The sequence below is a fragment of the Schistocerca cancellata genome, chromosome 5, assembly GCF_023864275.1.
Source record: "Schistocerca cancellata isolate TAMUIC-IGC-003103 chromosome 5, iqSchCanc2.1, whole genome shotgun sequence".
In the NCBI taxonomy this organism is placed as follows: domain Eukaryota; kingdom Metazoa; phylum Arthropoda; class Insecta; order Orthoptera; family Acrididae; genus Schistocerca; species Schistocerca cancellata.
The window spans coordinates 207212299-207227924 of record NC_064630.1 but is presented as its reverse complement, the minus strand read 5'-3'; positions in this window follow the sequence as shown (position 1 = coordinate 207227924).

Here is a 15626-nt window from a genome sequence, read left to right as displayed (position 1 = left end):
CTCCCGCAGTGTTGAAACGTGCGGACACCCTCATTCGAGGTGATCGACGGATCACAGTCAGGCACAACAGGACATCTCAGTTGATAGGGCTGACACACACGTCCACCAACTCGAGTACTCAAAAGGTATGCCCGGTGAGTTTCTCCACACCAACAGAAGACCAGGAAGAGTGACGAAGGACCATCTGTACGGAACTTATTGCGCGTTACGATGCTCACGAGACAATTTTTTGTTGAATATCGTCATAGGCGACGAAAAATCGGTTTATAACTTCAAATTGGAAACGAAACAGTAATTCATGGAATGGCACCACACCCCCTCTCCTCCAAAGAACAAGTTCAAAGCCGCACCCTCAACCGGTAAAGTCATGGCGACGGTCTTCTGCGATTATGAAGAGGTTATTCTGTTTGATGTCTTCCCTCATGGTGCAACGATCAGCTCAGCCATTTATTGTGCTATCCCAAGAAAATTGTGGAAACAACTTCAGTGTGTTCATCGCCACAAAAATGCAAATGAACTTCTCCTTCTCCATGACAACTCAAGGCCTCACACAACTCTACACACCTGAGAGGAGATCATAAAACTTCACTGGACTGTTCTTCCTCATCCACCTACCGCCCGGATCTCTCACCTTCCAAATTCCATCTGTTTGGCACAATGAAGGATCCACTCTGCTAAAAGCAGTAAGTAGATGATATGTAGGTTATTGACGCAGCAAGACGTTGCCTCTGACATCAACCAGTAGAGAGGTACAATGCAGGCATAGCGGCCTTCTCAGTAAGCGTGGGTAAGATCCTCGCAATGATCGGAGATTATCTTGAAAAGTAGATGTTTATAGCCAAAACAATGGGGATTAATGTACTCTATTGAAATCCCGAATAAAACCAATTTGATTTCAGAAAATAAGTATGTAGTATCACTTAACTGATGCCCCTCGTATGTATATTCCACATCTCCTGCGAAATCTCTGGACCTATTTAAACACAGCCCTCCGAAATTCCTTCACCAAAGAAGACGAAGTAAATATTCTAGAATTCGAATCAAGAACAGCTGCCAACATCAGTAACTTACAAGTACATCTCCTCGGAGTACGGAAGCAACTTAAATCACTTAATAAAAGCAAGTCTTCCGATCCAGACTGTATACTAATTACGTTCCTTTCAGAGTATGCTGATAGAATAGCTCCATAATTAATAATATACAACCACTCGCTCGACGAAAGATCCACAAACAAAGACTGGAAAGATGCACAGGTCACACCCCTATTCAAGAAAGGTGGTAGGAGTAATCCACTTTTACAGGTCCATATAATTAACGTCTACATGCAGCAGGAGTTTGGAAATTATATTGTGTTCGAGCATTATGAATTACCTCAAAGAGAACTGTCTATTAACATACAGTCAACACGGATTTAGAAAATAATGTTCTTGTGAAACACAACTAGCTCTTTACGCACACGAAGTGTTGAGTGCTATTGGCAAGGGATTTCAAATTGATTCCGTTTTTTAGATTTCTGGAAGGCTTTTGACACTGTGCCACACAAGCAACTTGCAGTGAAATTGCGTGTTTATGGAAAATCGTCTAAGTTCTGTAACTGTATTCGTTATTTCTTGTCAGAGGTCACAGTTCGTAGCAACTGACGGATAGTCGTCGAGTAAAATAGAAGTGATTTCTGCCGTTCACTAAGGTAGTGCTATAGGCCCTCTGCTGTTTCTTATCTACATACACGATTTAGGAGACAATCTGAGCAGCCGTCTTAGCTTGTTTGTAGATGATGCTGTCGTTTAACGTCTAGAAAGTCATCAGAAGTTCAAAACAAATTTCAAAACGATTTAGAGAAGATATATGTATGGTGCGAAAGTTAGCAATTGACCCTAAATAATTAAAAGTGTGAGGTCATCTTCGTGACTGCTAAAAGGAACTCGTTAAACTTCGGTTACACGATAAATCCATCAAATCTAGAGGCCGTAAATTCAACGAAGTATCTAGCAATTATAATTACGAACGACTTAAATTGGAAAGAACACATAGAAAATGTTGTGGGAAAGACAAAGCAAAGGCTGCGTTTTATTGGCAGAACATTTCTAAAATGTAACAGATCTACTAAAGAGACTGCCTACACTACGCTTGTCCATCCTCTTTTAGATTACTGCTGCGCATTGTGGGATCCTTACCAGACAGGATTAAGGGAGCACGTCGAGAAAGTTCAAAGAAGGGCAGCACGCTTTGTATTGTCGCGAAACAGGGCAGAGGGTGACTCTAACATGATACAGGATTTGAAGTGGACATCATTAAAACAAAGGCGTTTTCCGTTACTGCGGAATCTTCTCACCAAATATCAATTACCAACTTTTTCCTCCGAATGCGAAAATATTTTGTTGACGCCGACCTAAGTGAGGAGAAACGATCATCGTAATAAAATAAGGGAAATAAGAGCTAGCACGGAAAGATACAGGTGTTCGTTTTTTCCGCGCGTTGTTCGAGATTGGAATAATAGAGAATTATTGTGAAGATGGTTCGATAAACCCTCTGCCAGACACTTAAGTGTGATTTGCGGAGTATGTAGACGTAGAGGCAGAAGCCAAACTTGGTACACGTATCACTTACAGTTGGAAAGAATCACTGTGGCATTAAGAACCACCTACCTATCGACGGGGGAAGGTGTGGAGGTGGAAAAGGAGTGTAGTTCACGACGCGCAAATACCCAGATTTTTTTCATCCCGTTTTTGGGAAACAGAGCACTAAGTGACTTGAAACAAACCTTAGACATAATTTCGAACCCTCAAGAAACCTTTTTCGTCAGCCTCCTGCACATAGAAAGGAGAAAGGAGAAAAGTTTACGCTTACTACATTTTCGCTGCTCGTTTACGCATCAGGCATGATGTCTCAGTTCGTTACTTCTTTAGTGCTAAGTGTATTCGTGACATTTTTCGGACAGTGTTGACATATACCACTGAATGTACATGCAAACTTATATGTATGTACGATGTCTTATTCAAAATAAGTGCCGTCATAAACAATGAGATTCGTGAATACTACCACAACATGCATGGCGTTTAAATTTATTATTACTAGCCTCCTGAATCGATTTCGATGAAATTTCGTATGGGAATAGCCTGAACCCTGAGAAAGAACATAGGTTGCTTTAGGAAGTGTTTAACACAAGTTACTAATTGATTTGAAGAATATTACGCGAATTGGGGAAAGTATTTACTCTTTGAAAGAGCTATTTACTTTTGACTTTTGAGCTTTATCATATTTGCGAAAAAGTTTTCCTTGGTTGAGATATACTACGTGATATAATTCAAAGCAGTGAATACAATGCTTATATAATCTTCAATGTGTTTGTTCCGTACTTCGACACATTTGTTGCATATTGTACACATTGCATCATGTATAGCTACTGTGGGCACTATCCTGTTTTTGAGAACGAGATAACTTAGTGACTTGCAACAAACTTTACACATAATTTGAAATCTTCTCGAAACTTTTTCTCCGTGACAACTTCCAGAATATGATGAAAGGAAAAATGTTTATAATTAACTACATTTTCGTGGTTCATGCAGTAAAACCGACGCATCAGACATGACGGCATGAAGTTAACATTCCTTGCATCTTTGCTACTAACTATACGCAACGCATTTAGCACACAGTATCCACATATGCTGCCGAATGTACGTCCAAAGTTATATCACTGTAAGACACTTAGTTCAGGAGATACGAGGGAAGGAAGAGTTGGGCAGAGAGATGGGGCGGAGGAGATGGATAGAGAAAGGGAAGAGGAGGCGATAGACAGGGAGAAACCGGAGATGGAAATGGACATGAAAGAGGAGAAAATAGAGAGAGGAGCAGGTTAGTTGGACAGAGAGTGGGAGAGGGCGGGGTGTGGAGGAGATGGATAGAGAGATGGAAAGGGAGGCAGAGGAGATGGATAGAGAGAGGGGAGGAAGGAGATGGACTAACAGCATTGAAATAAACACACAACAAGAAACGCTGGGTCTGGACTTACGTCTTTTCTAATGCTCTGATTTCTTACGTTTCATTTGTGATTCACTGTTTCCACTCTTCATTGAGAAACAACCTTTAAAGATGGGAAGGAGCTGTGTAGCAATCTATTAATTTCACAAGTGATACACTCACGAGACAAAGTAATAGCATTTACCTTGAAAGAACACATTTTTCACTCTGAAGCACAGCAGATGAAGTGGAATTGGTACCAGGTAGCCATATAATCGTCCACTGCTGACGTAAGCTAAGGCAGTGAAATGCTGTGTATGTAACAGTCTGCTGTACGGTATCAGCGCATTAAGAACAGTTGCACAATTTGTTGGCGGATCAGCACGGACTGTTCTACGTGTATGCAATGAAAGGCATACAACTCGCAGCTATGAAAATATACTGCGTGAACGGTAAGCTGGATATAGCCGTCATAGCTGCATTTATGTAATTTAATTGTCTGTTTGACAGGGGCACTAAATATTGTATTGATTTGCTGAGGCGTTTTCCCTCTTTTGAAGACGAGCAGTTACTTCAGCACTCGAAGAAATTAGCAAAATATTTGTAGTCTAGACCTATGTACAGGGTTGATAAGTACCCATACCCTGAAACCCCTGCTCAATGTCAAACGTTGTTATCCAGCTTGGTAACTATGCTACTTCTTATCTGTTGTTGGACTGAGTTGTTGGAATCAGTTGAATTCAGGAGCCCTTAGTGACAAGTGTGTGGATACACGAACGACAGCAGTTAGGGTAGACAATAAGACAGATTATGGGAGCATTCCAGGAAAGATTCTGGACTGGGAAAGAGGTGCTTTTGCTTTTGGCAGTGCTGCGGAGTGGAAGAAAAAAGACAAGAGAAGACGTGTACAGGAGTCTCTGCTTCGACTGAACAACCACCTACGAAGTCGATGTGTAAATATGCTTCCAAACTCGGTATACGACCCGTTGAAAAAGGACCTTAAGGTCAGACGCTTTCGACGGACGTTCGTAAACGAGTTATCGGACAGAGACTGGAATGAGTGCGTTTTAACATTCCGTGCTTTGTTAACTCTGTTTCCAAATGCACTGAACTTTATCAAATTTATGTTTTCAGATGACTGTGCGTGTGACCAAGAACAAAGATCGGGATTAATTTGGGAAAAACACGTGAAAGGGTGGCCCAACTTGATGTGTCATTTATCATTCCCAAACAAATAGTTTTATTCAATAACAATTCTATCATGAGCCAACTGACAGTTGTCAAATACATACAAATAAGATTTTAAAATTAAAACTAAACTGTATAAGGACATTTGCATAATACATAAAATTACAAATAGTACTCGAAGAAAATTTCAATTATGCAACACAAAGGCAGCACGATTACAAACAGTTAATTGATTAAATCAACCTATGAAGGCACTCTGTCCTCGCAACTAGATCACAACTGAGGGCTAACTCCACCATAGGACTATAATTTAACTTATAAATTATAGAGTGCAGCAATCAGTCGTCCTTTTTTAGATTTTATTGCGCAAATCCAGATTTCGGCTTGTAGCTAGCCATTCTCAATGCACTATTTTCTATTCTCAATGCATGTAAGTCCCTGTTGTTCGGGCGTCAGTCACAGTTCTTTCAATACTATTCAAATAACTGTGACTGACGCCAGAACAACAGGGAGTTTGTACCATTCAGTGCCCTGTCAAACTCTGAAGACATTACTGGATCACTTATTTCTTACATGTCAGATTCCATTTTCTATCAAATTTGAAGTATGGTAAAACACAGATCTAACGTCTAAGGAACATACAAAACAATGTGTGCCTGATGCACTATCAGCAGATACCGATGGACAGAAAATGGCACCGACTGTACGTCTGGGAATATGGCTGGTTCTAAAAACTTGCTTTTCCAGCTTATTGGAGTTAGGTAGACTATGATTTGTGGATAATTTGCAGTTATTCGAAACACTCTGATTAAGATGTTGCTCAATATAATAATGCGGAGTGAGGACGAACGGGACTTTATTTTTTGCCTCCTTCCTGAACCTTATGTCTTGCACCTACGACTAACCAGCACCGAACTTTTTAGAGAGGGTCAGATTTCTCTTTAGTGGTGAGACTCTCTTTTGTCCATGCATTCTGAAATACCACGAGGATCTCTGATGAATTTCACAATATGATCGTATGCAGCGCCAAAGGCCTTCTCCAGTTACAGAGCGACAGTTCTCTTTCCAACAAAGGATCGAGCGCCCCTGCAGTCCACCGGTGAACATTGGCCTACAGGCATCTGTGGTCAAGCTTATATCCCTCTTGTGATGTAAACCCATACCAGGGCAGGTTCAGTCCACTTGGTCAGAAACAAGAAATTGGCTGTACAGTAACCAGTCAGCTATGCTGTGCGCCAGCTTCCCTTTTGGTGACTGCTCTGACTGCTAGCTGAAATCTAATGGGGATGTGGCTGGCTTAGTACTTAGTCGGCGGGAAAAAGAGATCGAATGTCACGGAGAGCGCTCCCGAAACAATGCTGAAATATGTTAAATACCCACTACTGAAAAGCCCTCAGAGTTGATCAATCTCTCACTGTCTCTTTCATTCACTTTGCTATACTCTTCATTAACTCCGCAAATTACTGTGAATTGCGTGGCAGATGATACCATTATGAAGACTTCATCCCACTGATACTGTTCACTAGCAGGAAGAATGACTGCTTGTATGTCTCTGTGTAAGCGAGTAGTTTCCTAATTTTATCTGCATGGTCTCAAAGTGATAGAAGCCCGGAAACGCATACGTCGTGTACAAGTTTTAAAAATCTATACAAAATGTCAAACATCTATAGAGTTAGTCAACTTCATGAAACGCACACGTGGTACGCAAATATAAAAGAGAATATAAAATAATGTGCAAGTGTTAAAAAAACCTATGGTACTTCATAAAAACAAAATATTACTATAAAAATGTCACATACACACATAAATTCAATCTCTATCGCTCAAGTGAATAACGTAAATACGACGGTGTTTCATTTCTGTCTTCGCAAATGACACGCTAATCATCATGCTGCGACTGACTGATCTTCAGTTGCGCTACAATATGTGCCACATACAGTATGTGATCAAAAGTATCCGGACACCTGGCTGAAAATGATTTACACGTTTGTGGCGCCCTGCATTGGTAATGCTGGAATTCAATATGATGTTGGCCCATCCTTGACCCTGATGACACCTTCCACTCTCGCAGGCATACGTTCAGTCAGGTGCTTGAAGGTTTCTTGGGGAACGGCAGCCATTTTTCACGGAGTGCTGTACTGAGGAGAGGTGAGGCCTGGCACGAAGTCGGCGTTCCAAAACATCCCCAAGATGTTCTATAGGATTCACGTCAGGACTCTGTGCGAGCCACTCCATTACAGGGACGTTATTGTCGTGTAACCACTCCGCCACAGACCGTGCATTATGAACAGGTGCTCGATCGTGTTAAAAGATGCAATCGCCATTCCCGAATCGCTCTTCAACAGTGGAAAGCAAGAAGATGCTTAAAACATCAATGTACGCTTGTGCTGTAATAGTACCACGCAGAACAACAAGGGGTACAAGCCCCCTCCATGAAAAACAAGACCGCACCATAACACCACCGCCTCCGAATTTTATTGTTGGCACTACACACGCTGGCAGGTGACGTTTACTGGGCATTCGCCATACCCACACTCTGCCATCGGATCGCCACATTGTGTACCGTGATTCGTCACTCCACACAACGTTTTTCCACGGTTAAGTCGTCCAATGTCTACGCTCCTTACATCAAGCGAGGCGTCGTTTGGCGTTAGCCGGCGTGATGTGTGGATAATGAGCAGCCGCTCGACTTGGAAATCCAAGTTTTCTCACCTCCCGCCTAACTGCCATAGTACTTGCAGTGGATCCTGGTGCAGTTTGGAATTCCTGTGTGATGGTCTGGACAGATGTCTGCTTATTACACATTACGACCCTCTTCAACTGTCAGCGGTCTCTGTCATTCAACAGACGTGGTCGGCCTATACGCTTTTGTGCTGTACGTGTCCCTTCACGTATCCGCTTCACTATCACATTCGAAACAGTGGACCCAGGGATGTTTAGGAGTGTGGAAATGTCACGTATAGACGTATGACACAAGTGACACCGAATCACGTGACCACGTTCGAAGTCCGTGAGTTCTGCAGAGCGCCCCATTCTGCTTTCTCACGACGTCTAATGACCACTGAGGTCGCTGATATGGAGTACCTGGCAGTACGTGGCAGCATAATGCACGTAATATCAAAAACGTGTGTATTTGGGGGTGTCTTCTCAATTGAAAACTGATCTGACGCACTAAATGTGGAGGAGGTGGAGTATCATCTCCACCACCACCACCACCACCATACAGGCATGTCAAGTAATCTTCAACCATGAGAGTCCTTGTGGCCACATGCTGCCCACTCACAGCCTACTTTAAGATGACGCCTGTCTCTATAAACTCCACGATCTGTGTTCCAACATATCATCCTTCATCAAACCCAGAAACTTGTTATATGTTGGTTCTATGCCATAAGGTTTACCAGGTGCCTATTTGGATGCGTCGATTTCATCAGGCTGGCACCTTACCACCTTATTTGCAACACAACACTTCCCCCAATAAATCAAGGTACCCGTATCTATATAAAACAACTTTCAGCCTCCAAAATTAGTTTAACCGAACACATAAAGACGACGGTGCATACATATCTACATAAACGGGGCTCATGAACTGTGATGAAACCTACGCCATCACCAGAGCCAGAATTGTTTTCTTGAAAATATGCAGTCTAGTCACACTAATGTGACCACCGCCAATGATGGACACCAACGTACAATAACTACTCACAGACGGCAAGTAGCAGCACTAGCTGTTTAGCATATATAAAGCATGTCGAGGGACGTGGAAAACAGAGCAATCGTTGCCTTAATGCGGAGACGGAGCGATGTTTATGGCGTCCAAATGAGCGTGATCATGGGCTTGCGTCTCAAGAGTGGAAGAATTTCCGAAATGTTTAGGTTTGTTAACCGTTTACATGCCACCATGGTTAAAGTTGACTGTGCATGGTAAAATGGTGCTAAACACAACAGCGCCAAGGCAACTAAGGCGCATCTTGGGCCATAGGTGACCGGGCTGAACGACAGCTGTGCAGACGAATACGAGCGATGAACCAGATGAAGCGCACAGTGTTTCCTCAACGACTGTTCCGCGAAAATTGCTGTGTCTGGGCCTCCTCCACAGGCGCCTGGTTCATGCATCCATTCTAACTGCTGTTCATCGGCGACAAAGGCTAGACTTTTGACGCCAGTACCGCAACTGGACAGGAAGCCTTTTCAAACGAATCACATTTTATGCTCTATCGGACAGATGGCCATTGGCGTGTATGGCGTGAAATGTCTAAAAGCAAACGTCCTGCAACAATCGTTGGAAGGGTCAAAGCCGGATGAGGGAGCATTGTGGTCTGGGGAATGTATTAGCGGGATTCCTGGGTAATCTCGTCATTCTGATAGGTGCAGTGGATCAACACATGTATGCATTTACTTTTGGGGATCATGTCCACCCCTACATGCAGCTTGTTTTTCCTTCAGCATGGTGGCATCTACTAGGAGGACAAAGCAACCTGTCACACGGCTCACAGTGTACGGATGTGGTTTGAAGAGCACTAGGATGACTCTACCGTGCTCTCCTGGCCCCTAGACACCGCGGATTTAAACCAAATTGAGAATCTGTGGGACCACCTCTATTGGACAGTTTGTGTCATGAATCCTCAACTGAAAAATCAAACACAGCTGGCCACAACACTGAAGTCAGTTTGTGTCTACATCTCTGTCGGTACCTTCCAGAACCTCACTGACTCTCTTTCTGCACGTCATGCAGTGGTCCACACTATTCAGACTTTTGACAGGTGGATAGTGCAGTGGAAGGAAAGTGTAGTAGCCTATTTAAAATGAGGCTCAGTGATCAAACGCTTTACAGCATTGCGCCCCACCAGTGGTTGATGGAGATGCATATTTCTCCATGCTGTCAGCTATAACACTAACCTGATCATTGCACATTCTGAAATCACCCAAATGGTCAACAACGAAATGAGATTACGAAAAGAAACGGGTATGTTTCTATGGGATTTTATAATTCAGATTGCATGAACTGTGTGCTGCACCGAGAAATTTATCAGTTAGATGGCAATGATCCATACACGAATTTTCATTGGTACCAGCTAATGGTAATCTACAAATATAGCAGTTAACTGTCTTATCATACGATGACCGAACTTTCTTCATAATAAATAGAGGAATGTTGCTGTGATAAATCACATCAACGTTTCCTGCAAGTTCTAAGAGCTCAGTGAACAGTAATCTTGCATGATCTTCCTCGTCATATGATATAAAATAATTACAGCTCAGGTTTCATGTACGCACAAGAAGAAACGCAGGTGCATGTGGTATGCGTTGTTCTGCAAGGTATGTGTTGTTATGCAGTTGGGACCCTCCTAGCCCGCCACAGGAGCGAGAAGGCATTGAAAGTCATCATACACTACACTACTCGCTCCTTGTGGAGAAAATTCTTAAACTTTATGATTTTCCCAGGTAGGAATCTCTGCAAGTGCTGAGTTCTGTGCAGAGTAATTCATCAGGTACTTTTAATTTATAGCGCGAATAAAATGGGTTCAGGCACCTCAAACAGACATGCCATGCACCAAGGTATTGGGAGGACATAAGGCAGGAGATATTCTCAGTCCAGCAGTAATGGTATTTTGTCCCCTGAGAGATGAGCAGCAAATCTCCATGTTTCTCATGAAGACCAACGAACTGGGAAGAGTGAAGGGAACAACAACTCTATGCTCAGTCTTATTATTAGAGTTGACTTTGTCCAGGCCATACACATGAACAGATATTTGGAAATTATGCCTCTCAAATTTCGCGACATCCTGGAGTTTGACTGGCCTCTTGCAAGCCAGAGGTGACCACACAGCGCAAAAATGTTAGGAATTTTGAACATTAATCGATTCCTTTGTATTTCCTACGTCCTTTCAAGAGTGTTATGTAAAGAACCTATGCATAATGGATCATACACATATGTGTAAATGTCCATACACAGGATGAATCTAGAATTTCTTCCAGAATCTCTTTAATGGTATTCAGGTGATTGGGCCTGTATACAACATCCTACAGATTTCTTGTACTGTTCTGCAGGTGAGTTGCCCAATGATAACATAGCAGTGTCATCTCAGATATTTGTGACAGATGTGTAAATATCACCATGGGAACTGCAAACTTACAGCATTTCTATGCACTGCACTTAATGGCAGTAATAGCAGACTGTCTATGATCTTGTCAGCTTCCAGTTCATAAACGGGCTTAGCTCCCACCAAGAGGTGCAAGACTGGTCAGAGTTGCATGATAAATTAAGAACAGAGACAAAATTTGTTTAAAAGTATATTCTGCCTCTAAGGTACAATATCTATTTATATATAGCAGGTACAACTAATAGAAATACCTATGTAATGACATACATATTGTGTTGTAGTGTAACACTAAACATTTATATCTAGTAGGAAAATAAATCAGCTACCTAGCTTTTATAAACACTGGTATTACATTGATAGAAAATAAGAAAGAAAACATTATAAAGAGAGGGTCTATAGCTAGTTAAATACGTACACTACTAACCCATTATGTCTGTATACCGTGAATGAGTCTTGTAAATTATAAGCTCCATAATCAATACCCTAGTGCAGGTTGCAACACTGTTGTCAATGCACATTGCTGGGAGTCTGCAACATAAGCTCATTAATACCCAAGTGGAGCTTGCAAAATTGTTGTCAATGCACATTGCCAGGAGTCTGTAACATATGCTCTTAATCAAGTACAGGAAACACATAAGCACAGGATTATAGCCTTAGACATGTACTGGATATACATTGATACATACTTCACAATTATCCGTCATAAGCTGCTGTCAGTCCTAAACTACTATCACTTACAAAATAATTGCTCCTCCTCTACTTCATCATCAACATCAGAAGGTACAACAAGAAGGCTTACCAAGCAAAGGAGCCTTCCCACATAAGTGACTCCATCACTCATATTTGGAAATTATCATGGGAGCAAAGCACTGTGGCTGTAATAAGTCACCTTTCTATTTGTAAGTACCCATCAGATATTGCGATCTGCGAAAGTATCTCTGTATATTTATAGTACTTAAAATTCTCTGGATTCCCAAACGGCATCATGGATCATACTTGTGACTGATGCTGTGACTTTATGCAGTGCTTCTTGAATGTAGAATTCATTGTACAGCAAATCGATGAAATGGGTAATCAAAAGGGATATGATGCATGACGATTCCACCCATCAATGTAGTTCAATATCTTAGCCACAATATTTTGCTCACTCTATTATTAACTGTAATTTGGGTGTTTAGATGATAGTAACTGTAAATTAATTAGAAATTGAATCCCCATGTTTAAACCTACTACCTTGATATTTACTCACTAAATCTTGTTGAAAGAGTCCTGCCTCCTCCAACGCAAATGCATCATATATTGTGTCTAAAACTGCATTTACTCTGCGGTGAGACAGTATGCACAACAACTGCATAATAGATTGCATTCTTCCACAATTTCGATAAACAGTGCTGATTCATACAGTTTATATGAAAAATAAATCGAATATTATAGATGTGAAAGGCTTCTTCTAATATTATTCGAATATGGCAAGAGAATTTATATGTTTGCAGAAAGTATTGCAGTTTTGAAAATTTTATATCGAATTATTGACATGGATGGAATTTCAAAACTTACTTACATATCCATAGTAATCTCCCAGTGCAAGAACCCTCTAAGAGACTTCCAACGCTTATATATCTGTAGAAAGCCTGTGTTGCGTCCATAATCGCCAGTTGCAGAAGATGGGGAGTAGAGAGATGTTATATCATGATCGACTGGCGTGTTATATCAATAAATGGTGCCTCACTCCTCTGCACCTCATGGATCTAATTATATACTTTCTTTTGCTGTAATTTTTAGGAAGTGGACAGTGGAAGCTTCCACTAATGACAGTTACTGGTGGACCACTGACTGTACGATTTATTACTGAATTTAATATTCGTTCCAAGTCAGTTGGAGCACATCCAGTTTTAGAAGCACCTCATATGTCACAACATACCATTAATCACTTAAAACTGAAACTTTAAGACTATAGGGACATGACACAAACTGTGCTGTAGTGTAAAACTGATATGTTAGTGGAGCTGACCAACAACAATGGTAGACTCTAGCCATCTACCACAGTGCTATGACAACTGCATGCACGAAGAAAGAACCACAATTTCCGAAAGCGCTGTTAGCCAGCAAAGATTACTCTCAAATGCTGGAGGTGGCTAACCAGCGGCAGCTGCAGTAATGTAAAAAGTACTCTGCAGTCAGGCTCAGCATCAAACTGTCACAAAATATTAAAAAAATATATCAATTAGGAAGTGTACAGGATCCTCATAAATGCCCAGACCTCAAAAAATAAATTTCGACTGGAAATTTACGGTAACATGAAGTTTATTTACGAAATTAACTAGGAAAGGAGATAATGTTTCTGCAACAGCCTGGGCCATGATTTTCATGCATTACCGTTTGTACTTCCTTTCATATTAAGTTTGTATCAAGTGGCTTCTGCAAATTTTTTGTTTCCCTCATTGTTTCTTCCACTTCCTGTACTTTAGATTATAAACTGGAGTATTGTAGTTGCAAAACAGATACTACTTTAATGACAGAATTTTGATTTGTTCATATGTCTTGAACCCATGCATGAAATCAGGTTGTTGCACATCGAGTAATTCCCTGAATTCCTTTGTAAAATTACTGAACTCACCCTGAATCTCATTACAAGTATCTGTTACTTTTAGATCCAACATTTTGTTCAAATCCATTCTCAATTTCTGATTACCTGTCTTTAAATCTGCACTCATTTTTTGGAAAAACTGCATTAACGCACGTTTCCTACTTTATCAGTATACTTATTGTCTGTTTCTGGCTCTTGTGATTTAATGTCAACATTCAGATTTTAATTTCCATTTTCAGTTGAGTGCATTTTATTTCTGCTAAATAATCGTGATTCATTAATAACATCCATGACGAAAATATCCTGATCGATATTGTTGTCCTCATTAAGTATATCTCTACTGCCAGTTTGGCTAGCCATTGTTATTCAAATATGTAAACTGTACACACAGTTTATAAGCATTATAATAGTTTATCATCTGTATCATTTTTTCTGTCCCACATTTCTTGAAAAATCTAGGCGACATTGAATATTTCACATTTAATCACTATACAATGCTGCTGGCAATTGGGGTCTAGATTCGAAGATGGTTACATAAGATGAGATGTTTGTCAGTGGTGTCCATGCATAACATGACCAGCTGGTGTATCTTATCAACAGATTCTGCCTCACCTCTCTTCACCTTCAGGCTCATACTTGTTTTTCTGGTAATTTTTAGCAAGCATACAATGAAAGGTTTGACTGATACCATTACTGGAAGATCATTCACTGTATGATTTATTACCGAATTTATTATTTTTTCCAAACCAGTCTGAATTAGAGATTGGTGACCTACTCCTGAACTGATTCAAAGAGCAAGATCCTTCTTAGGAGTGAGCAATCAGTGACTTGGAAAAAAGGAACAGTAGTTTGTCTGATCTGAAATGTCTCTCTGGTGACATTAGTTAGTGGAATAAAGATTCTGTGGCAGACTGCTGCAGCTGCTGCAGTAGCGCCCCATGTGACAAGCTGAAGGGAAGGCTCCCCAAAATGGAAAAGTGCTATAAACTTTGTGAATATGTGGGTTTCCATATCTTAGTAGCATACACAGCTTTTCTCGAACATGAAAAGTATGGAAAATGAAGATTGATCAGTTCTTTAGAACACTGCATAAATGCCGAAGACAATTTGCCATAATATACAGGATACAAACGACATCTCTTTTCTGTGCATGTACATTGTGGTAGATTCTCTATATTCTCTCACTTCCTTTGTATAAACTGTTAGTGCTAGAGAAAAAATGGAAAGGACCTTTCTTGCAGGATATTAAATGCAGTTTAATTTTGTGCTGGGATACATTTTAGTAAGAAGCCACATTTTCCGAGCTGTTCAAGGAAAACGTAAAAAAATGACCTTCAAATGCACAATCACCTCTATACTCCCCTCCACCAATCAGGATTTCTACTGTGTTGTTCATGGCACTTCTGCCTACTGCTGTACTAAAATGTGCGACTGTACGAACTATTTCACATACTCGAACTTTTTTGGTCTTCATTGACTGGACTATTACGCTACAGTCTTAGTAATTCACTTTCAATTTGCAAAACTGATGTTTTTGTAAATTTTACCACACAGTTTTGTGAAATGTAGCAGCATCGATTTGTTTGTCTGACCTTCTTGCTATGTAACTACTGTGCTTCTAAGGGTTAAGTTTATATAGAGCTGCAGGCATAGTTTCTGCATAACGTTTTCAAACAGAATAGCCAACCAGGCATGTGGTGTAATAGCCCAGTCAATGAAAATGAGAAAAGTCGAAACAATTCGTGTAGCCACATATTTTTGTACTGTGGTAGGAGAGAGTACCATGAACAACA